We start from the raw sequence: 5,833 nt of genomic DNA on the forward strand, positions 1-5,833 counted from the left end.
TGTTTCACACCGGGGATCACGGGGTTGCCGGGGCCACGCGGGGTTCTGGGGCGTCCAGGGCGCTCTGCTCCGTGACGCCCCGCCCGCACCCCCCCCCCCCCACGGCGATCTCGAGGTCCCTTCATGGATGCCTGACCCTCGACTGCTGTCAGCTGCTGGCGTCAAGGGAAGCGTGACCCCTGGTCCGGGTGCTCGCCAGGGGGAGGTGGCCGGTCACCTAGGACCCCGCGGGCGTGTGGCGTCTTTGGGGTTCTCCAGCGTCCTTCGGCTTAGGTTACGAGCCCCAGCCGCTCCAGATCCTTCTGGACAAGCGTGGCTTCTTACCTTGGCTTCCCGTTACCTAGATTTATCCCATACTTTTTACTTGGAGAGCAAATAGACATTTCTTTAAAAATTAAAAAGAAGTTTCTATCAGAGCCGACCCTCTGTGCTGTAGAGGTTTCAGGTGCGGGGCGTGGCTTGCGCTCCCCTGTTGGCCGAGCCGACGGGGCCGGGCGCCACCTGCAAAGCGCTGTCACGTCTGGACCCATCGGCCTCCAGCCGCCACTTGGGGGCGACATTCGCTTGCCCCTGAGCTTACCCTGAATTTCCTGACCACGTCAAAGGCTTCGGTTCAGTCTGCACCACAGCATTCTCCACGTTGTCTTTGGTCAGCAGAGTTCATGCTGTCCCTGTGTTGACGGGGACATGGGGACTTGGGGACACGGCCATCTGCCGTCCCAGTCCTTCCTGTTTTTGGACACCGCACCTTCCTCCGCCTGACGGAGTTTTTCTGTGAGTGCAAAATAAATCGTTTTCGGTTCTTCTAAGCCCCACCCACGTTTCTGGAACCCCCCTGAGGGCGTGCTTGCCTGACACCCTTGTCCTGGGCGCTGTTTTTTGGTCCAGGCGGGGCCTAGGTGGCCTGCCGGCATGGGGGTGGAGGCTGGTGAGACAGCGGGCCCGACATCCCCCTGTGAAATGTCAGCCACGCGAATGCCTTGATTTCTGTGTCGTTGGGGGCATGACGGAGGAGGGAACCGTGACAGAGACCCACGGGGTCAGAAGGGGACCCCGCCCAGCCCGGAGTGCGGGGACGTCGCGGCTTCCTCGGGGTTAAGCTCGCTCTTGGCCTTGACGGAAATCGGCCGGTCCTGTCGTCCGGGCTGGTCAGCGGGACGCTCGTCATGCCCCACGATGGCTATTTGGTTAAGTGTGTGTTTCGCCCCCAGGTCGTGAATAATTGTTTTCCACGCTTGGCAGCTCGTTAGTGGGGAGGTCAGCGTCTGCCCACCTCCGTGGAGGTGACATCGAGTCAGCTACGGTCCCTCCCGGCTCCTCCGGCTTTATCACATTCGGACTGAGCAGCGGCCGGAAGTGGGCACCAGGGCCCACCGTGCTGACCGTCACACTGCACGGGCCACACGTCCTCCAGAGCCTGCTCGGCCACGGAGTCTGCGTTTCTCTGCCTCAATCTGAGGGACTTCGCAGTCACCAAGCGACGTCCCTTCTCCTACCCGGCCCCCTTACAGCGTCTGGGACCCCCGAGCCCACGCCTGTCCCGCCTGCAGCCCCCTGGGTGGGGGACACGTGCTCCCTGCTACTCAGACCGCCAGACGCCCGGCCACTAACCACGCCGGTGGCTTCCGACGACGTCGGGGCTCCTGGTCCTGGCTTCTCGGGTTTTCGTGTGTCTCTCGGCTGGCGGCCCTGCCTCTCGGGCCCGCGTCCCGAGGCGCTGTGGGAGATGGTTTTACACATGGTCCCCTTGAATAGGCAGGTGTGTGACAACCCGGGCCAGCAGAGCACAGCTGAGGTGACAGGAGATGACCGACGGACCCTTCGCCTCTGCCTCCCGCAGGCCCCCAGGCTCCAGACGCGTGGGGAAGCCGTCCGCAGCCCTCCGAACCAGCCCGGTCGGCAGCCGACGTCTCCGGTTGCTTTTCCCTTGACGTCCCATGGCGCGGAGACCCCCAGCTGGGCCTGCCCCACCCCCCGGCCAGTGACAGGGAGTAAAATGGCTGCTGTTCTGAGTCACCGCGGTGTGCAGTCAGAGGACATGAGGCCATCGGCCCCGTGACGCACGCACAGGCTGGACCCTCTCCTGAAAAGCCCACTGCCCCGCCCGCTCAGGACAGCAGACTCGGGGCTGGGACGTCACCTGTGTCCAGGGCCATCCGAACACAGGCAGCCGGGTCCCTCCTGGTCAGTTGCTGAGAAGGCGTTTTTCCCGACGAGCAGAGGCCGCTCAGCCATGGAGCCGCGTCTGTAAACACGTCCCCCCAATGAAACGACAGGGAAATGTAAATGACCGAAGAGAGGAAATGAGAAGACGTGGTCCCCTGTCACTTTGCAGGGCCACCTATGCCCTCGGCTTATTAAAGCGTGTGCCTTTCCAGGGACTGTTCCATCAGTCTTGATAGAATTAAGCACCGCGACACAGAGGAAAAGTGACCAAAGACAACGTGCGCACAGAGAGGGCAGCTCGTTTCAACGAGTATGATTCCGGGAAACGAAGTTATGCAACATGGAGAATCCAGTTACACAGGGCGGGGGACCAGCGGACAGTCGGGGGGCGGGCAGCCCCCCGGGAGTCACCCTGGCGGATTTAGTTTTCGGAGTGAATTCAATCACTCGGGTAATTTCGTAAGTTACCCACTGAGCACCGAGGCAGACAAATTGATCTACTTTTGCATTTTAAAGGCACGTCTCAGAGGAAACACCGCGGGCAGGCAGCAGGGCCAGAGACGGTGGGTCGGTGCAGGTGGAGAGACGTGCGAGGGAGGCGGGGGACGGGAGGCGGGGGAGGCGGCGCGGGGGGCAGGTGCAGAGGCAGGCGCTCCCGGGTGCTGGGGGCAGTTCCCCTGTCGCCCGTGAGCTTCCCGCGGAGGCCGGGCGGGAGGACCTCGCAGCCGCGGGGAGTCGCGGTCGGCAGGGGCCCCCAGGACGCCGTGCTCGACGGGGCTGCAGGGCGGGCGGGCCTTGAGGCCGTTCTGTCCCCTGTGACCGCGGCTACGTGAGCGCTGTGAGCGGAAAGCAGGCCACACGTCACGGAGCAGCCAGGTCACGGTGGGGACCGTCCCGCTCGCCTCGGGGCTCGTGTCCTTGCTGCGCCGTTAGCGGCCGGCACTGCAGGCTGGCGTGGAAAGTTCTCCGGTGACCACGTGTGGGTCCCTGCCGCCTCACGCGCGTCGAAGGTCAGCGGCACACGGAGCAGGACGAGGGAAGAGCGTCCGACACGCGTCTCGCCGGAAGAGCGGCACGTGTGTGCCACGCCGTCCACGCGCAGACGCTGGGCCCGGGCCGCCACGCCGTCCACGCGCAGACGCTGGGCCCGGGCCGCCACGCCGTCCACGCGCAGACGCTGGGCCCGGGCCGCCACGCCGTCCACGCGCAGACGCTGGGCCCGGGCCGCCACGCCGTCCACGCGCAGACGCTGGGCCCGGGCCGCCACGCCGTCCACGCGCAGACGCTGGGCCCGGGCCGCCACGCCGTCCACGCGCAGACGCTGGGCCCGGCCGCCACGCCGTCCACGCGCAGACGCTGGGCCCGGGCCGCCACGCCGTCCACGCGCAGACGCTGGGCCCGGCCGCCACGCCGTCCACGCGCAGACGCTGGCCCGGGCCGCCACGCCGTCCACGCGCAGACGCTGGCCCGGGCCGACACGCCGTCACGCGCAGACGCTGGCCCGGCCGCCACGCCGTCCACGCGCAGACGCTGGGCCCGGGCCGCCACGCCGTCCCACGCGCATGACCGCTGGGCCCGTGCCGCCACTCCCGTCCACCTCTCAGAAGCTGGGCACGGGCCGCCTACGCCGTCCACGAGCAGACGCTGGCCCGGGCCGCCACGCCGTCCACGCGCAGACGCTTGGGCCCGGTCCGTCACACGCCGTCCACCACCTGCCTCATACCCTGGCCCCGGCCCGCCACCCCCTTCCACTCTCCATACGCTTTGGTCCCTTTCCTCCACTCCGTCCCATCGCCTCAGGACTCTTGTCCCGGCCCGCCACGCCGTCCACGCTCACCACCCTGGTCCCTGTCCGCCACTGGCTCCGTCCACGACGCGCAGACGCTGGCCCGGGCCGCCACGCCGTCCACGCGCAGACGCTGGGCCCGGGCCGCCACGCCGTCCAACGCGCAGACGCTGGGCCCGGGCCGCCACGCCGTCCACGCGCAGACGCTGGGCCCGGGCCGCCACGCCGTCCACGCGCAGACGCTGGGCCCGGGCCGCCACGCCGTCCACGCGCAGACGCTGGGCCCGGCCGCACGGCGCAGCGCGTGACCCTTCCTCCTCTTCGTCCCTGTGCTGGGAGCGGGCGCTCCTCACGGTCAGCGCTCGGTCCCCTCGCCCACTGTCGCCTGTGTCCAGAAAACAAACAAAACAGCTCCGCCCCTGGAAGGAGGTCACGGGGCACCGGGAGAAACAGGCGTGCGGCTGGCGGGGGGAGGAGCACGTGAAAACCCGCGTCGCTGTGGGCGAAGTGCTGTGAGCGGCGCTGGCACAAAGCGAGGCGGGCGGGCCGGTGGGGGTCGGTCCCTGCCGTCCCCGCCCTCCACACCCGGGTGGCCGTGGCCGGGGTGCAAGTCTGTGTGGAGTGGGGGGCTTCCCAGGAGTTACACGGAGCCGGAGGAGCTGGTGGCCGCCTCCCCCTCCCCAGCTGGAGGCCACCGCGTCCTGGCGCGTGCCCTGGACCACCGCCTCTCCGCCTGCAGGGGGCACACCGGGGGGCTCCCCAGCCCCACCGTGCCCCAAGCCGAGTCCCGTGGCAACTCCCCTGTCACGTCTGCATCTCTCTGTCTCCCGTTACCTCTGTGTCTCCGGAGACCCTGACCGGTGCACACACGCACGCACACCTTGTCACGCTCCCCGAAAGCCTGATTCAGGGCTCACCCCGTGCCCCCGTGCAGACCGACTCGTCATCTGAATCCCCACAGCAGTTAGGTCCAGTGCAGAAAAAGTCGTCTGGCTCAAGGTCTAATGCGTGATCAGGTATCAGAACTTCCGGAACAACGGAACAACGTGAAGATGGAACAATGCAAAATGTGATTCTTTGCTCGAAGAACTTACCGTCTTTGTGTGAAAAGCGCACAGACAGGAAGTGATTAAAAGACATCACCAGGCAACACATCGGCGATTGCCTATGTGAGTTTACTTGTTTGTTGACCTTGATGTGGACTCCCAGGCAGAAACCGGGCACATTTTGCACCCCAAGTCCAGCACAGGGGGGCGCCCGGCATGGGGGAGATGCCCAGGATGGCAGGGGGTGGGGGACACCCAGGGCGGTGGCAAGGGCGCCTTGGCGTCGGTGGGTTTGCAGGTTTGAGGCGCAGAGGAGCTGGGAGCGGCCTGGGCAGAGAGGACGCGCCCGTGAGCGCCCGGCGGCCACGCCGAGCCTGGCCCACAGGCGAGAGGGCACCGGGCCGGCCGCGCAGCGGGAGGGAAGCACGAGGACGGCGTTCGGTCCCGTGGCCGGAGCGCTGGCTGCGTCCGTGGCTTATTCCACCATCCAGATCCCGCTGCGACACGTGCCGTCCGACTCGATCCCCACAACACGCCGTGGGGTGGAGGGAGTAAGCGTAATTGTTTCTACTCTGTCAGAGCGAACGGGGACTCGCCGTGGGATGGGCAGACGGCCCCGCTGAGGGAGACGTGGGCTCCACCGGCTTGGAGCCCGGGCTCCCTTCCCGCGTCACCCCCGGCTTGTTTTCAATTTACATCTTTTAATGGAAGAAAGAAATAGATAAAATTACGACACCCGTAATAGTACTGCTACGTATGTGATACAGTTACATAAATAGTGGCGTTACGCACACCACACATGTGCTTGTTAACCAACGTGTATATGCATGCAGCT

Source organism: Rousettus aegyptiacus, unplaced genomic scaffold (genome assembly GCF_014176215.1).
Source record: "Rousettus aegyptiacus isolate mRouAeg1 unplaced genomic scaffold, mRouAeg1.p scaffold_m13_p_11, whole genome shotgun sequence".
NCBI lineage: Eukaryota > Metazoa > Chordata > Mammalia > Chiroptera > Pteropodidae > Rousettus > Rousettus aegyptiacus.